At 35.2% G+C, this 17,668-nt stretch overlaps 1 long non-coding RNA gene across 1 annotated transcript; it reads left to right on the forward strand.

Annotated features, from left to right (window-relative positions):
* Positions 1–17,159: 17,159 nt before the first annotated feature.
* On the forward strand, positions 17,160–17,369 carry LOC124436827. The gene is made up of 2 exons (XR_006945504.1): positions 17,160–17,190; positions 17,286–17,369. It is a non-coding gene; the product is annotated as an uncharacterized LOC124436827 (long non-coding RNA).
* The last annotated feature ends 299 nt before the right edge of the window (positions 17,370–17,668 follow it).

Genomic DNA, 17,668 nt, shown 5'->3' on the forward strand with positions numbered 1-17,668 from the left:
CAGTGTAGGATTAAGTATAATATAGTAGCTAAGATCTTTGCAAGATGTTTACACCGTGATCTGTGCCTCAAAAATTTGCTTTAAAAATTAGTTTAGTTGGACACCTCAAGAAAGGACCCAAAATTTTCAAAATACATAGAAAGTCACTTGTTGTTTTTATTCTTTTTTATTAGTACTTCTGAAAAGATGCATTGTTTTAGTATTTTGCTGTTTAATTTCAAAATTCCCCACTCCTTTAATTTAATTGTCGCCATTTTTTAGCGCAAAACTTCATGTAGAATTAGAAAATTGAACGAGACTTACCTAAAGTTGAGTTTCGATTGGGATTCTATTAGCATCTACAGAGCAGAGATTACACGAGATACTACGCATGCGCACATTGGTCATATTTCAAAGATAGTGGCCACATGAACGGCCTAAATGTTCATATAAACAATACGTAGGGAGGCAGTAACATGATGGGTTGGCGTGTAATCTCTGCTCTGTAGATGCTAATAAAATCCCAATCGAACTTCAACTTCAGGTAATCTCGTTCAATTTCCTAATTCTATTAGCATCTACCGCAGAGATACCACGAGATTTGAAAGTCATGTGGACACACTTCATGCCTACACGCAAATACGACATTAAGTTATAACTTATTTTAATTGCAGATGTGTCAAACATACCCAGAAATAGTAACAAATATGAGCATCACCAACTTATGAGTTAGCTGTTGTGGAGTTAAGTCTTCTAGTGCGGGATATGTCTTTAAATACTCTTAAACAATGGAGGTCTCCCAGATTACTTGATATCTTGGTAGTGCTGGTCTAGAATGGAACACTACCTTCATAAATCTCTGAAACATATGGTGTGTACCAATCGTAGAATTCCCTTCAGTAATAACGAATGAAGATAACATACTTCGAGCAGTGTTTATGCAACTGTAACTCATCCCTTGATCAAATAGTTGCTGTAGAAAGTCTTGAACTACCTGTAAAGTTCGATGAAGGGGATCTTCATTCTGTTTATTAACATAGAGTTGCCACTTGTTAAGATACACACGATATTGTTTTTGTGTTCCTGGCCGCCAGGAATTAAGTATTGCTGGTTGAGCTTGTGGTGAAATGCCCTTACTTGAAAGTGATCTCCGGATAAGAGACAAGCTATCAGTCTCAGTCTCCCTTTAAGTGGATGTTCTTTTGTTTGATTGGATGGCAAGCTCACGTTGCTTTTGTTTCTGGGTAGGAGAATGGTTCGGTGAATCATTAATCTTGCAAGCATCGGATACCAGGATTGAGTTGGCCAATTCGGCACGATGAGAATTGTGCTACTTTTCTACTTTTTGTAAAACTTGTGATATAACACTAAAAGGTGGAAAAGCATAAAGAAACAATTTACTCCAATCAATGCAAAAAGCGTCAATAGCCCATGCCTGTGGATCTGGGTGCCACGAGACATAGGGCTTAAATGGATAGTTTAGTCTAAAAGCAAACATGTCAACTTCTGGGGTCCCAAAGTATGCTGGTATTTCAAGAAATAATTCAGCATCAAGCTTCCATTCTTTGGAATAATAACATGTTCTGGAAGCTTTGTCAGCCACCACATTAAGTTTCCCAGGGATATATATACATAGTGACCATATGTCACTGATTCTTCCCCACGCCCATATTTCCCTTGCAATTTTATTGCAATGGTGAGAGTGGCAGCCACCCATGTGGTTAATATATGCAAGGGCCGTGGTATTATCGGTCATTATTTTGATGTGTGTGTGGACTAGATCTCTACTGAGAGATTTTAGCCCAAACAGCATTGCTTTGAGTTTCAGACAATTAATGTGCGAGTCTTTTTCGGCGATTGACCATTCGCCTCCGGTGGACTGTTTGTTAATACATGCGCCCCATTCCTTGGTAGAGGCCTCCGTATACAATACGTGGTTGATCTTGCCGTGATTCAGATGTTTTTTGGACTCATATGCATTATTAATCCACCAATATGCGTCCTCTAGCGCCAAAGTGGAGAGTTTCAATGTAGAATCAAAGTTACCCCTGTTAGACTTAAGGGCTGTTGTTTTGTCCCTATCAAGATCACGATAAAACAGTGGGCCATATTCAACGCCAGGGAAACAAGCTACCATCATACCGATTAGCTTGACCACTATGCTAAGAAAGTCAGATTTCAGCACCCCCTGGCAACCTCGCATAATTTTTTGTGTTTCTCTATGGATGTAGAGATAGTCATATCTATTGAATTTAACACAAACCCTAAATGTTGTAAAATCTGTGTGGGTTCTGTAACAGATTTATCTTTATGGGGTAGAATCCCATATAGAACTTCTGAAACAATTTTGAGTGTCATGTACGTTTTGCTTGCATTCTGAATAGGAGTAGCCCATTAAAAAAGAGTCATCAATGTAACCGCTGGAAATGTGCTCAGGCTCCCTCAGCTTAGAATTTATAGGCTTGAGTATCTTTGTAAATAAGCGTGGAACGGAAGATAATCCTTGAGCAAGGCATGTGAATTGGTATACCTTTCTACATAAATTTTAAATATTTTTGATGCTCCATGTGTATTGGTATTGAGTAATAGGCATCTCTAAGGTCAACGGATGCCATGTAGCACCCAGTTCGCATGAGCTGAGTACAAGTATGGATAGATTCCATTTTAAAGAGGTGATATGTTACAAATGTGTTGAGCTCTTTTATGTTGAATATCATTATAAAGATCCATCTTTCTTTCCTCTAAGAAAGATATTGGAGTTAAGCTCGCCCTGTTCATGTATGCTTGTAACAATGATACCTTTCTCTAGAAATTTTGTAACTTGACGATAGACATTTTGGACTTCCGAAGGAGACATTTTTATAGAGTGGGGTTGTTACAGCTGGACTGGTTATATAAGAAAATCAATCTAAAATGGAAGGCAAATGGATGTCCCTGCGGCACATGTTCAGAGCATGATTATTTGAAGCGAGAAGCACAATAGATGTGGACAGCCCATCCCAGATAACCTCTGGTGTCGGTGCAGGTGTTGTAGGGTTTGTTCCAAGAGAGGTACTAATCGATCCCGCAATTCGGGATATCGGAAATGGTGCCCTTTATTAAGGTTTCTTAAAATTTTTGTGGACGTGCATCCATGCTACGTGTGGATTTCTTAGCAATGTCCCAAATGTCCGGGTTCACCTTTGTAACTCTTAAAGGTCACAGTTTTCGGGGCGTTTTACCCCTTCCTTCCGTTTTGATAATGTTTGTTCGTTTAGTCCAGTGGACAAAATGCTTGTCAGGATTTTAGAAATTTTAGTTGGCAATAATTGGTCTGTCGGCTCATTCTCAGTCACTTCATGAATCAGCTCATGTACCAAAGCATCGCTTTGGTTTGCTAGAGCTGGAGCTTTACCTGCAACTACAGCAGCAGCCCCGTTGGTTGAGTGTTCGTCATCAGTTTCACCTTCAGACATAACATCACCATACTTCATTTGGCCTGCGCATCATAAGCCTGTTTCAGCTCTTTTACGACTGGAGCAAAAGTATTCATCAAGCCAGTAAGTTGGTCGACTTTCCTGTTAAGGTCATCCAAAGTAGTTCTCCCGTCATTTCCTTCTTCTAGGATATTGTTGTTGTTGGCTTTAGCAGGGTGTTTATACCCGGCCCCCCCAGATTTGCTCATTTTCCCTTGTAAAGTTTCATTATCCAACCGTTCCTGTTGTGATTCATCGTCCACATTCACGTCTCTAATAAGCCCGACAGCGTCAGATTAGGATGGTTATGCAAGAGCGTCAAGTCGTCTTCTTGCTTCATTGCTTTGCTGACTTGTGCCATTTGTTGTTGAATAGATTATCTAACCACAGAAAAAGAGTTTGCCGCGCAAACGCTGTGGTTATGTAGATATTTGTTCTGTATTGTTTTTTGAAGTTTTTTTGTCGTTCTACACAGCAAGATGGCAACTTATTTAATGGATTATTCGTATATGACCAAACACCCCATCTGTAATGGCGGGGAGCATGGTAGAGAATGACCAATGTGCGCATGCGTAGTATCTCGTGGGATCTATGCGGTAGATGCTAAAGAATACACAAGATAGCTTTCATTTACAATTCTTGTATGAAAATGGCGCAAGTGTTTTGTTGATAAGCATGGAGGAAAGGCATTCGTGTTTCATTCATTGCGAAGATGACAACGTAATTCTGACGAATTTTACACCAATATCTTTGAAACGGTTCCTGGAATGCAGAAAGCAATGGCTACAACATGAAGGGTAACAACAAGATGTAGCTTTGAAAACCACGAATGTAGTTCCTATTGAGGAGTCGGAGGATAACTTTGGAAGCTATAAGCGTTTTTTTTCCATTCACGTTGTTATTCAGCATTTACGAATAAAACTTTGATACATTGAGCACAAAGACGCTCTGAAAAAAGTGCAAATACGTCAACCGAGCCTTGTATGTCTGTAACGCAGGAAGGACCATCTCTAGTGAAAATAATGCTGCGATCAAAATCATTCACTGGTGAAATGAGGCAAAGAGCCAGCACGTGTTACCTCCAGTCTGTGTTATTTCAACGTACAGTAGTTGCACCTCTAGTCACTATTGCACCTTATGGTATTGGTGCAAAGACAACTCCTAAATTTCATGGATCTACCCTAGATGAGTCAGTTATGCAGCCTCTGGAGAGCAATGACTTCATTGTCAAATCTCAGAAACGGGATCTTGCGTACTGCATGATAAAATATTTTACTACAGATGAGGGCAACGTCTGGCCTGGATGGTCTGGATTCAAATATGTTTTGCAAAAAGACAACATATCTATTGTGTCAAGAGTTGGTTATCTTCCAATAGTAGACGCCTCCAAAACGGAATACTCAACCCTAAATGAAGTGCTGAAATCTGCCATTAGCATAGGTGGAAAAAACAGCTTTTTTATGACCGATTTGCTGTTAGACTAGGAGAGTTTCATGCCAGCATGAACTACCTTTCTGCTAATTCAAAACTCTTCAAAAATGGTGGTTTGAAGGTAAGTACTAAGATATTTTCTGAGAAACTCGTCATTTTAAAACAAACGAGAATTTCTTAACAATAAAATTTTACAATTTAGAATGCCATTTTTAACAGCATTAGGCCATGTATTATCTATTTAAACCATCCATTTACGTGTTGTGCAAATGCAAGACATTTTCCTCTAAACTAATTTAAAATTTGCAATGGTTTTGATGTTTGGAGAGCAAACGTTTTACTACACTGAAAATTGTTGGCTTCTTTGATAAAAAGCCTTTGCAGTTTGCTACTCTTACAACATTATTTATGTAGTAGTACTGTATGTATACAAAAAGACCTGTCATGCAGCATGAGACCCTCACATTTTTTTCATATTTAGCTGGCCTCACTATAATGTTTTTTCACACATTTTTAGAAATCCTGCTGCACTTCATTCAAGCAACTCAAGAAGTCGATTGGAACCTTCATTTAGCGTCGTTCAGATTTATGTTGCAATGGTTTTTTATTTTAGATCATATAAATTATGCCAGATACGGGACTGCTTATTGACTGGAAATGACAGCATTAGAAAGTACACACCCTGGTTGGTATAATTTAATTAAACTGTGCATTTTAACTAGCAGTGATGAATAAAAGAATGGACAGTTTGATTCTAAGATTTTTATTTCGCTTTCTTTTTCATTCCAAAGAGATTGTTCCGGATTTATCGACAACTTTCGCATTCCAACAGCAACATTGTCACGGATTTTCCGCAGTTTTTTGTGACCAGATGATCGAACAAACCATAAATCATGACTCCAAATCCAAGGGAGGCATTGCTTTTTCATTAAATTGGTCGGCGGTCTACAGATGGCTAATAGCCCAATCTGAAAGAGCTGCAATTACTAACAAAGAGACATTACGATTCTCTTTGTTAGCTTTATTAGCTTTATTTAGTAGGTTTTGTTCTCGTCTTTACAAATAGTAATTACAAAGAATCCCCTGTATCCAATATACCTCAAATTTGGTTTCATCGATTCAAATAGGTTAATTTCATGTGCTAAAAACGTTGTTAGCAGTTTTCAGCCCATGAGAATTGAATTCTTCTTTAAATACCATCTTAAAAAAGGAATGGACAATACGCATATTGAATGCATGTTGACGCTTAAGAGGCACGAAAGCAAGCACGACAGTTTAAACACGTATCGAATAATCATTCATGATCTTCATCTTCAGGATCTTTACTAAGCTTAAAACATACTGAACATGTCGAAATCTAAATTCTCGTACAGTGCATCCTCTTGAGTTGTCACATCACAAACGGAATAATTAACACCTGGTATCAAGATGTTTCACTTTTCATCAATCAACGTTGACAACAATGTAGCCACAACTGACATAGCCTTGTACCTACGGTGAACAAAGTTTTTCTACAACCAAGCGCGTTATTTTAGTGAGAAAGAAATACACTATACGAAAATACAATCGCCAAAATATCTTCTAAACTCAACGTATAAGAGCATTTTTAAAACAAGACAACGGTTTGCAGTGATATTTCGACTTTATTCCAAAATCGACGAAGTGATTTACACAATATTATTTACAAAAAATAGTTTTACTGAATCCCATTAAAAAGCAACGAGTTCTTTAGATCGCTGCTTTAGTTATTTTTATATGATTATGGAATAAATTGACAGGATTTGCTCTGCTTTTTTTGTCCACTTTTGAAGTACTTTTCAAGAACAAAAATATTGATTTTGAAGAACTGAAATTGAGATGTTTCCAGTGGTGTCCCTGTAGCACCCAACAACAGTTCCTTGCAATTTAAGGTAATTACAACAAACGGCCTTTTTAAAAGACTTTGTTTGAAAAGACAAAAATACAATGGGGTCAAAATTTGTGTTGGGATAAAATGTGCATTGCAGACGAAAAGAATAAAATTCGGATTACCCGTTTCAAACGTCGTTTTCAAACGTCGTGTTGTGTGGAATTATCATCTTTTTAAAACGTTTTGTGAAAGGCTTTGATTAAATGCTTGTAAAATGCACGAGTAGGTTATTCATTTCGTGGTAATATACTTTTCGTCATTCGTGTAACAAGCATATAAATAAGTTCTATTTATATTAGATACATGTTTTATAATTTATGGTGTTTATAATTTCAAGTCTATGAAACTAGAAATTATGCTCTCCCAGCGAGCAAAATCATTTGAATTTTAATCATTGATCTATAGTTTTATATGTTTTATATGTTTTATTACGATCTATAGTTTATTATGCTTCTTTTATGAGAGAAGTATTTTATACACGACATTTTTCTTTAGTTTGTGAGCATGTAATGGTACACCTTATTCTACTAAAATATCCAAACTTGATCTACTACTTATACTTTGACGCATAGAATCAATATTACAGCCTGCAAACTGGATATATTATAACTGACACTTTCCCACGATTAGAAATTTTTTTCTTGATGAAATGAGTGTTTTATCTTCCAATGCATAGGAATTTTTGCAATAACAATACTCTTCAAACTAATTTAAATGAACTATTTAAAGCAAGTACGTAGAACAAAGATGCATTATCCAAAATCATAAACTTTCACAACTCTAAAAGTGTCCAAGCATGATAAACTATGGATCAAAAATTAGAATTCAGAAGATTTTGTTCCTTGGGAGAGCATTGTTGTTTTCATAGACTTGAAATTATAAACCCTAAATGTATAAAATATTATACACATATCGAATATAAATAGAACTTATATTTATACTTGTTACACTAATGACGAAAAGTATACTACCCCGAAATGAATAACCTACTCATGCATTTTAAAAGCATTTAATGAAAGCTTTTCACTACACGTTATTAAAAAGATGATAAATCCACAAAACACGACATTTGAAAACGACGTTTGAAACGAGCAATCCGAATTTTATTCTTTTTGTGGGGAATCCGCATTTTGTTCTTTTCGTCCGCAATCCGCATTTTATTCTTTTTGCCTGTCCGTCCGCCCGCCCGTCCGTATCCGCATTTTATCCCAACGCGTCAAAATTTAATGAGTTTTCAAGGAGTTATGGCACGTTTCCTTTTTTTCAAGGGCTTTTGTAGAGAATTTAATATTGATTGTTTGACCAAGGGCTTTTCAAGGAGCTCAAGGAGTTGTAAATTATACAAATATGATGACTCCTCTATAGATTGTCTTTATATAGATTATCTAAGTCTTTCGACAAGCAATTACTACTTTCTTGTTTTACATCTTGCACTTGTGATGGTATTTGGTTGGTTCATGACTTTGTGTCCTTCATCTCCCAACCTGCCAAAATTGGTGTAGTGGGTAAATAATACTCTGTGTTGTTTTTATAACAGATTACTTGTTTTCTGAAGCAGGAGGTTTTATGATGTTGATTATTTCCATTCTATGTTATCGTGCCTATTCATATCCTTTAAAGACTCCTATCATCAAACAAAGACTGAAAGATGTTTGTAATATGGTTTACTTTGTATTGTTCATATTGGGCTTTGTATTGCTTGTTCCATCATTTGTGGATGACGGTGAGCATACTATAATCATGAAAACAAATCAAATTGTAGTCTTCGTTGGTTGCTTTCTTAGCAGTGCGGCAATGGCCGTAACTTATTACAAAATCGCACGAGTACTTCATAATGAAAAAAATAACTTCACAATATCTCAAGATCAAAATGCAGTCACCTCTTCGTTCAGCAAGCAAAGATATCATCGCAATCAAAAAATATTCTTTGTTTGTGTCTTTACGGTCATCTTTCACGGAATTGGAAATATCGTAATTTCCATTGCATACTTTGTTAGAATGAACAGATATTATTTATCCTCAGTATTTTTCAACATCGTCAGATTTCTTAGGATTCTCACAATGCATACTATTAATCCTCTTATCTCTAGACAATGGGACAAAAAACTTTGTCATTTGTCGAAAAAGAAAGCAAATGTTGTTCTGGGTGCTCCCATTGAAATGAATTGTTGATTTTAGGGTTACCACACTTACGTGCTGTGCATTTCTTTAAACTGAGTATTTTTTTGTAGATGTACGACTGCAGCAAACTAAAAAACATCCTCATGAACTAACTGAAGTTAAGACAAAACTTTTTTACCTAAGCTTTCATTTTCATATTCTGTGGATCTACCTTTGCCATTAAGCCTGCAGCTCCTTAGAAATCATGCTGTCGCTTGACATCGTTGATGATCGGCCATACTATAATAAAAATGTGTATTATGTCAAAAGCGATGTAAAAGAGAATGTATACGTAAAACAAAAACAATTTTATTTCAAAACAGTGAGTGAACACATAAAAATTTACAATGCATGAACAAACTTACAAACTGGCGTGGCTGTTACATCTACATATACAAATAATGAAAAATAGAAACATGACGTACGCCACGTGACATGTCTCTATTTTTAATTAGTTGAACATCAACAACCATTCCCATTCATTCTATTTTTTATTCTGATCCTCTTGTGGTAATAATGTTCTTTTAAACTATCAAATTTGATAGCTATTTGTACACTTCTGCAAGGACAAATAATCTCTTTGCAGCATCCGTGAGTGAAAATGTAAACATGTAAAGGCGCAATGCATGACAGTAACTTAAGACTAATTAGTCATACAGCCTTTTAGGTTCATCATTATTCATCTAATAGTATTGGCCATAACCAGATGCACTTACATGCAGCTAAACATCTGGTTTTAGAACATTTTTTTAAGTTCACAGTTAACAGTAAATATACGTAAAAAAATCATGTAGCTACGACTATACTTATCAGGTGTCATGTTGATATAGCACAAGGAACATGAAAGCAGTACAGTTTCATTGTTTTAAACTCAAGTAAAGTCCTTATTTGCACAAGGTTAGAGAATGTTGTCGTGTGCTTTTCTTTACTTTTTATTTATACTTCCTAAAATTAAAATTATGCAATAAAGCACAAGATCTAGAGTCGGTCGTTTATAGTTTAATTTGACCAATTTAACCCTTGTTAAATTACTTTTGTTTGTGTGACACGAAAGGTAATTAAACGGCACGTAGCAATTTATAAAAAAAATTGCACTTGAATACTCACCTGTCGTGTAATTTATAATTGTGTACGGTTTTATCTTCGTGCGGCGTTTCTTTGTATATAAAAGTACTAAAAAACTCGGTGGTTCGTACTCTTCTAACAAACAAAAGAAATGAATCCAGCTATTGTTATCCTTACTATTCCTGTTGCCATATTTGGCATCATAGGCAACTTTCTTGTTATCATCTCAATATTACAACGACGACGGAGCTTGTTGACGAGCAACTACTACTTTCTCGTTTTACATCTTGCTATTTGTGGTGGTATTTGGTTGGCTCTACACTTTATGTTTTTAATGAGCCAACTTATTAAAAAAAGTTGCTTATCATAAAATATTTTGTCTTGTTACTGACACAGGATTCTTGTTTGCTGAAGCAGGATCCCTTTGATGTTGATGGTTTCAGTTGTACGTTACCGTACAACTGTATATCTTTGAAATCTCCTGTCTGTAAACGAAGAATAAAAGTCAATTGTGCTATGGCTTACGTTGTATTGTTCATACTTGGTTACACAATGTGCATTCCTTTCTGCGTGGACATAGATGACAATTTCGTGACTTTGGAACTACAAACTTATATAATTATCTTTGGTTATTGCTTTCTTGCCAAAGCAACAATGGCTGTATTTTATTATAATGTCGTCAAAGGCTTTATAACCAAAAAAACATTTCCAAATTTCCCGTAATCCGAATTCAGTTGACTCCTCGTTCAGCAAACAAAGATATTAGCGAAATCATGAAATAGCTTTTGTTTGTATCTTGACAGTCATCTTCTACGCAATTGGAGATATTCCACTCGCAATCTCACTCTTGATTCAAAAGAACAGATATTATTCATCATCAATACATTTCCACATAACCTGAATGCTTAAGATTTTCTCAACACATGCAGTCAATCCCCTTATCTATGGATTGTTGGACAAAAAACTTCTGATGTTTTTTGGAGAAATTGCAAAAAAAAAGGGTAAACGTTATGCTGGATGTTCCCATTGAAAAGAATGGATGATATTTTAAGATTACTAAATTTACGTGCAATAATTTGTTGTAAATAATGACCTTAGTTTATTGTAAAATAGCACGAGTACTTCATGACTAAAGAAACAATTTCACCGTTTTACAAGATAAGAATGCAGTCACCTCTTCGTTCACAAAACAAAGACATCGTCGATATCATAAAATATTTTTGTTAATTTCATGACAGTCATCTTCTGCACAATTGGAAATATCCCTATAATAATAGTATTCCTCGTTCAAGTGAGCAGTGATCAATTATCATCAGTAGTTTTCTACATCACTCTTTTGTTAGCGTGTTGACAACACATTCCATATTATTCCTCTTGTCTATGGACTGTTGGACAAAAAATTTTAATCTTTGGTTGAAAATGTCGAAAATAGAAAGCAAAAGCTCTTAAAAATGTTCTTATTGAAGTCAAATCATGAATCGTTTTTACCAGACTCTGTTTTTATTTGCGTATTTAATTGATGGTTTAGCTTTTTTAAAAGACGTCTTGTCATAGTATGATGTTGTTGTTGATCGGGTTTTCTATAATTTTTATGGGTATCTTAATTACAGAGATGCAAAAGAGAGTGTATGCGTAGAGCAAAAATAATGTAATCAGTTATCGTAAAACAGCTTTGATAAATGTTATGACAAAATTTACATTTAAGCTGTCAGTCTTTTTTTTATCTCAAAATCAAATTTTAACTTGTTGCAGCCTGCATGCTCCTAGAAAAGTTGATCCAGAAAATGCAATTTTTTGAGCACAGCTGTTGATGATGCGTGAGATATAGTAGATAAGAATATGCGTGAAATACTGCGTGAAATTTGTGGAACTTCCTCGACAAATTTATACGTGTCGTTAATGATGCGTATGAGGTATATGCGTGAGATATTGGGTAAAATTTTGTGAAACTTGATCTACAAATTTATACGTGTTGTACAAAGAGGAATTTAGTAATGATCGACAAAGGCATCTGCTGTTGCACTGAACAAATACACTCAGACCGACTACATCACGTCATACGGCATAAAAATTTCATCTTAATGAATTTCAACTTTACACATGTAGAAGACCACTGTCTATACTGGCGAAAAGCTCGCCGCTTTAAAGTGCCTGTGTCATGTTTTTGAAGTCGGGCTTTTTAAACAGTTTAGATGATTTTAAACATTTTTGCAATATAATTCTTGTGTCAAAAATTTAATGTTCGTATAGATTTTTTCTCGCTGAAAGTTGATAAATTTTTGCATGGCCGGGATGACAAAAAAACTAGGACGAGTCCCGATCTGACGTTAAATGGGGAGCACGCGTTTAGAAAACACTATATCAGCATAGTTGTTTTGTCTCATTCACATTGTATTTTGTTTTCATTCGTTTGTATATAAACTATATAGTAAACCTTTTTTTCAAATTTGTCCATTTCGCATTATTGTTAATTTCAAAAAGGAATAATAGATGTTTTTGTGTTTTCGCAGGCTCTTATAAATACATTCTTTATAAGGATTGTTCACCCGTGGAACAATATACCAGAAATATCAAGAGTTCTCCAGCTTAAGCTATATTCATTTTATATTACTACATTGAATAATGTTTTTACACCGAACAATGCACGCACTTAAGTGATAATCTGTATTAAATGTAGGAAGATCAATTCTATGTCAGATTGTAGTTGCTAGCAAGTTGGTTTATTATGGGTGGATTGCCTTGTAGGGGAGCCTAGGATCCTTTTGCAATAACATCTTCCGTTTGGATGAATTTTTAAGTAAACAAATAAATTTATTAAAAATTTTCATTTTAATTTGGATAGATTTGGATGCTATAACAAATGCATAAAATTGCAGGAACTTAAATCAAAAGTGTACTTCATATTATTGCTTTGTATTCATTTGTGAAAGCAACATATACGCGCCAAGTGTCTATTTTTTGTCTTCTGAAGGACTAACAAGCCTTCACATTCCTCCAAGTTTTTATTTTGATCTTTTTAGTAATACTTTTCATTAAACTACGACATTAGTTTTTCATTTGAATGCTTCTGACATGGGACACACAACTAAAAGTCGTTTTCTTTGCAGCATTCGTGAGTCAAAATGTAAACATACATAAAAGCGTGACAATTAAGACCGATTAGACAAATAGTCAATTAAGTTCATCCATTATTTATCCACGAATGTTGGCTGAAAGCAAATGCACCTGCATACAGCTCACCATCTGGATTTAGTAGCTATACATGCCGTTTGACATACTATATATACGTATACGTTAAAAAAATTATGCAGAGCTATAACTATTCAGAAGTCGTTTTGATACAGCACGGGGAACATATAAAAGCAGTTCAGTTTCACTGTTTTTAATTGAGTGAACTTAGTATATTTCAACAAGATGTGCACAGGGCGCGCACTTTTATAATTTTTACTAACTTCATAAATTAAAACTGTGCAATTAAGTATAAAAAGTCGTTTTAGCTAGTTTAATTTGAGCATTTAAACTGCTTTCGTTTGCTGTAAGGTAATTAAACAGCACGAAGTATGCAGCTTATCTTCTCGTTCGTTTTGGCTTTAACTTTATCTCTGTTTGCCTCATCAGTATATAAAACCCAAAAAAACTAACTCCATAGCTAATAATCTTAAAAGGAACAGGCATTGAAACGTTAAACATGGCGTATGAATTGAATCAAATTCTTACTAAAATTACCGTTCCTTTAGTACTATTTGGTATCATTGGCAACTCTCTCGTGATCATCTCAATATTACGACGACGAAGTTTGTTGACGAGCAACTACTACTTTCTTGTTTTAAATCTTGCCATTTGTGATGGCACTCTGTTGGTTCTAGATTTTATGGCCTTGATAACCCAACTTCATATTAAAAGCTTCACAGCTACCAAAACATATTGTCATGTTATTGCAACAAGATACATTCTTTCAGAAGCAGGAGCTCTTATGATGTTGATTATATCCATTCTACGTTATCGTGCCTCTGCATATCCTTTAAAGACTCCTATCAGCAAACGAAGATTAAAAATGATTTGTGTTATAGTTTACATTGCATCGTTCATACTGGGCTATGTATTGCATGTTCCATACTGCACGGACAATAATAAGCGTAATGTGATTTTGAAAATACAACGTTTTGTACTCATCTTCGGTTTCTTCCTTTGCAATATAGCAATTGCTGTAATCTATTATAGAATCGCACGAGTACTTCATAACCAAAGAAATAAATTTAATATTTCACAAGATCAGAATGCAGTCACCTCTTCCTTCATCAAACAAAGATATCGTCGAAATCGTAAGATATTCTGTGTTTGTTGCATGACATTTATCTTTTACACGATTGGGCATACCCCAATGGCCATCGCATTCCTTCTTCACATAATCAGATATACATTTTCGTCATCAACTTTCTACATCACCCGACTGCTAAGGATTTTCGCATTACATGCGATTAATCCTCTTATCTATGGACTGGGGGACAGAAAACTACTAATCTTTTGGAGAAATTACCGAAGAAAGAAAGCAAATGTTTGTCAGGATACCAAAATTGAAAAAAACGTTTGATATTTTTATGGTGACCTTACGTGCTGTGTGTTTGCTTAAAGTGAAACTGAGTTTTGTTTTTAGTAGATGCACGACTGTAGTAAATAAGTAAGCATTTTTATGAACCAACTGAAGACAAGATATCAAACATTTCTACCTATCTCTGTTTTCATTTACGTATTGACTCGTACATTTACCTTTTGCCTGTAGCTTATTTAATAGAAGTTTTGTATAATCACTTGACGTTGTTGATGAATGTCTATGTATACTATGACTTTAATGCTTCATTTGTAATAAACACTTACTATAAAGAATTTACGAGCTTTTACTTGTCTTAAGGGTCTATGCAACATTATAACAAGCGTTGAAGAAACGCTTGCCCCGGAATACGTCACATTTATTTGATCTGTGCCATAAACTCATACTACTTTATTCATAGATAATTCATATTTTATAATTTCTGAGTAGCAGCAATAAGTCGAAACATGTTTGTTTTTAAAAAATTCGTCGTTTTTATTTAAAGATTTTTATTTCATATATATCCAATTTGAAAAACTAATGCGAAATGAGTTATTATTAGCTTCATTTGTGCCGTTAAGTTCCTTCAACCAAAATGATAAGAACTTAAAGTGCTTATGCAGTAAAATTTTCATTTACTTATTTATAGACTTAGTAAAATATGCAGATGTTTGCAAGTGATTTAAAATATTTATGTCAATTTCACTTTAAGTGGAAGTTGACTAATTTCAACTCCAAAAGTTGTCTTCTTGAGCGAATTTTGTTGAACACTATGTTTGCTCATTTGACGTCATAAGTAGTACGGAAGTCGCCCAATTAATAGTATTTTTTTTGCCATGATGAAAATTTGTACTACCTATGACGTCAAATTAGCAAACATGGCAGCCAAAAAAGTTCCAAAAACTGCCACTTTGGACGTCTATAAAATCAATCTGAAAAGAGAAAATTTAACTCTGTTTCCACAAAAATGATTTTGAGAGCAAGAACTTTTTAATAAGCAAAAAAAACAATGTATGAAAATTTCATTGCATAAGCACTTTAATGAAAGGATGATATCATAACGAAGTTGGGTGTTGTTCTGTGAGCATAAATAAAGCAGTATAATTTATGCAACAACTAGCTTTATTTAAAAGATGTGACATACGCATGAGGAAGCTTTTCTTCAATATTTTATAGGCCCACATACGACAAGTATGGGTCTTTGACAAGGTTATCGAAAATAACGTACTATTAAGGCCCTGTTCACACGATACCGGATTGGTTTGATCCCGGATTACTTTACGTACCGGGTAGGCCTTGCGTTCATACGGCTCGGCTGCATTCTGATACGCTTAGTATCATTTTCCGGAGCGATCTGACTCCGCTGTGGCAGTGGTATAAACACCAATCCGATACGTTCCGTTGTCGTGTGAACGCTCGAATCCGATATGTTCCAATTTGGCAACTAAAAATTTAGTGCGATTTTTCAAAAATAAAAGCAAACTTAGAGATACAAACTATGTTTTAAATGAATAATCTGCCAGCAAATATAATATATCTTCAGCATGGCATTCTTAAGCTTTTAACAATGTATTATTGTAGGGTGGAAAGCTTCTGTCTAGTACCATTGTAATGGCAACATATATTCGGTTGTATTTGGACTTTATACTCTTTCAGTCCTTGCGGCCATTCGTACAAATGATGCAAAAACTTTAATATACTCAAGAAAAAGCTCTACTTTGTTATCTGTCATAAAAATGTCTCATTTTCTCACGAAATATTTAAATTAGCAACCATCGCTGTTATTGCTTGCACGTACAAGTACTGGAGCGATATAAAAACTTATGTATCGTCTTACGAATCCGGCATCGTGTGAACAGAGTGCATTTTTCGTATCGGATTGCTCAGCGAATCCAGTATTGTGTGAACAGGGCCTTAGGTAACGTGAGTCCATGCAAGCTCGATAATTGAGGGGGGGGGGATCTTCATATATGCATGTTCTATCTTAGTACCTTCTATTGAAATCAATTGTGTTTATCAGCAACTGGCAGTGAAAGGTTCAACATGGCGTATGAAATACATCCAATAATTGTTAAAGTGGTTCTATGACGAAAACTTAACGTTAAAAAATCATCGATTTTAGCATTCAATAGTTTAAACACATATCACTTATTGCTTTAGTAAAATGTAAGCAAAAATAATTATATAACGAGGGAGTTATGAACATTTGAAATGTCTAATTTTCATGTCCGCCATTAAAATCGGCCATTTTGAATATTTGCAATCAGCAAAGGTCTGTGACGTCATAGTCTTAATACGGCAAGAAGCGCACATTGGAAAGTATACAAAGTAATACATAAATAGAGCAAACAAATGTCAAATTCATCGAGTTCCAGCTCGCTCTCAGAGTCTTCGATCGAGACAAACGCATCGATTTCTTCATCGGAATTTGTGACGGCAAATTCGAACGAATCTAATTCGGAAATTTTGCCATTTGTCGATAATATTGAACTGCTTGCTTCGCCCGATGAAATTGCTGAGTACGAAGCTACAGTCGCAGAAGAACGACGGGTTGAAGACATGCTGCAAGATCGTTTAGATGCCCGTGTTGATGTTACTTCATGGTAAGATGTCATTCTTAGTGTGTTACTTTGATCTGAATCGTCTGCCGTTAGCTATGATAACTTTATGGAAACATACAATTTGGCCAATATTAAAGGTGTGAATGTGGCCATTGTTCGTTGGATCTTGTTGTCAACCCTCAAGAGTGCCGATGCTGCATGGAAATAGAGCAATGCCGTGGTAAAATGTATCAGTTCGAAATCGATGAAAGGAAATGCATATTGGATCACCCTGGCTTTAACGAAGTTTGCCTGAACGAATTTGTTCTTCAAGCAGCTTCATTAGGTTTAAAGACCAAAGGTCATCGCATGATACAGACACTTCATTTTGTATTTCCTTTAAAACCTTAGTATAAATGTATATTATACACTAGGTGCCAAAAAAACGAGTCCAGTCCCAATATTGGAAAAATTGTGAGGGAAAATGTGTCTTTTGAAATATATAGTTACAGTAGCCACTTGAAAATGCGCAGTGAGACCT

This window comes from Xenia sp. Carnegie-2017, unplaced genomic scaffold (assembly GCF_021976095.1).
Source record: "Xenia sp. Carnegie-2017 unplaced genomic scaffold, XeniaSp_v1 HiC_scaffold_16, whole genome shotgun sequence".
Taxonomy (NCBI): domain Eukaryota; kingdom Metazoa; phylum Cnidaria; class Anthozoa; order Malacalcyonacea; family Xeniidae; genus Xenia; species Xenia sp. Carnegie-2017.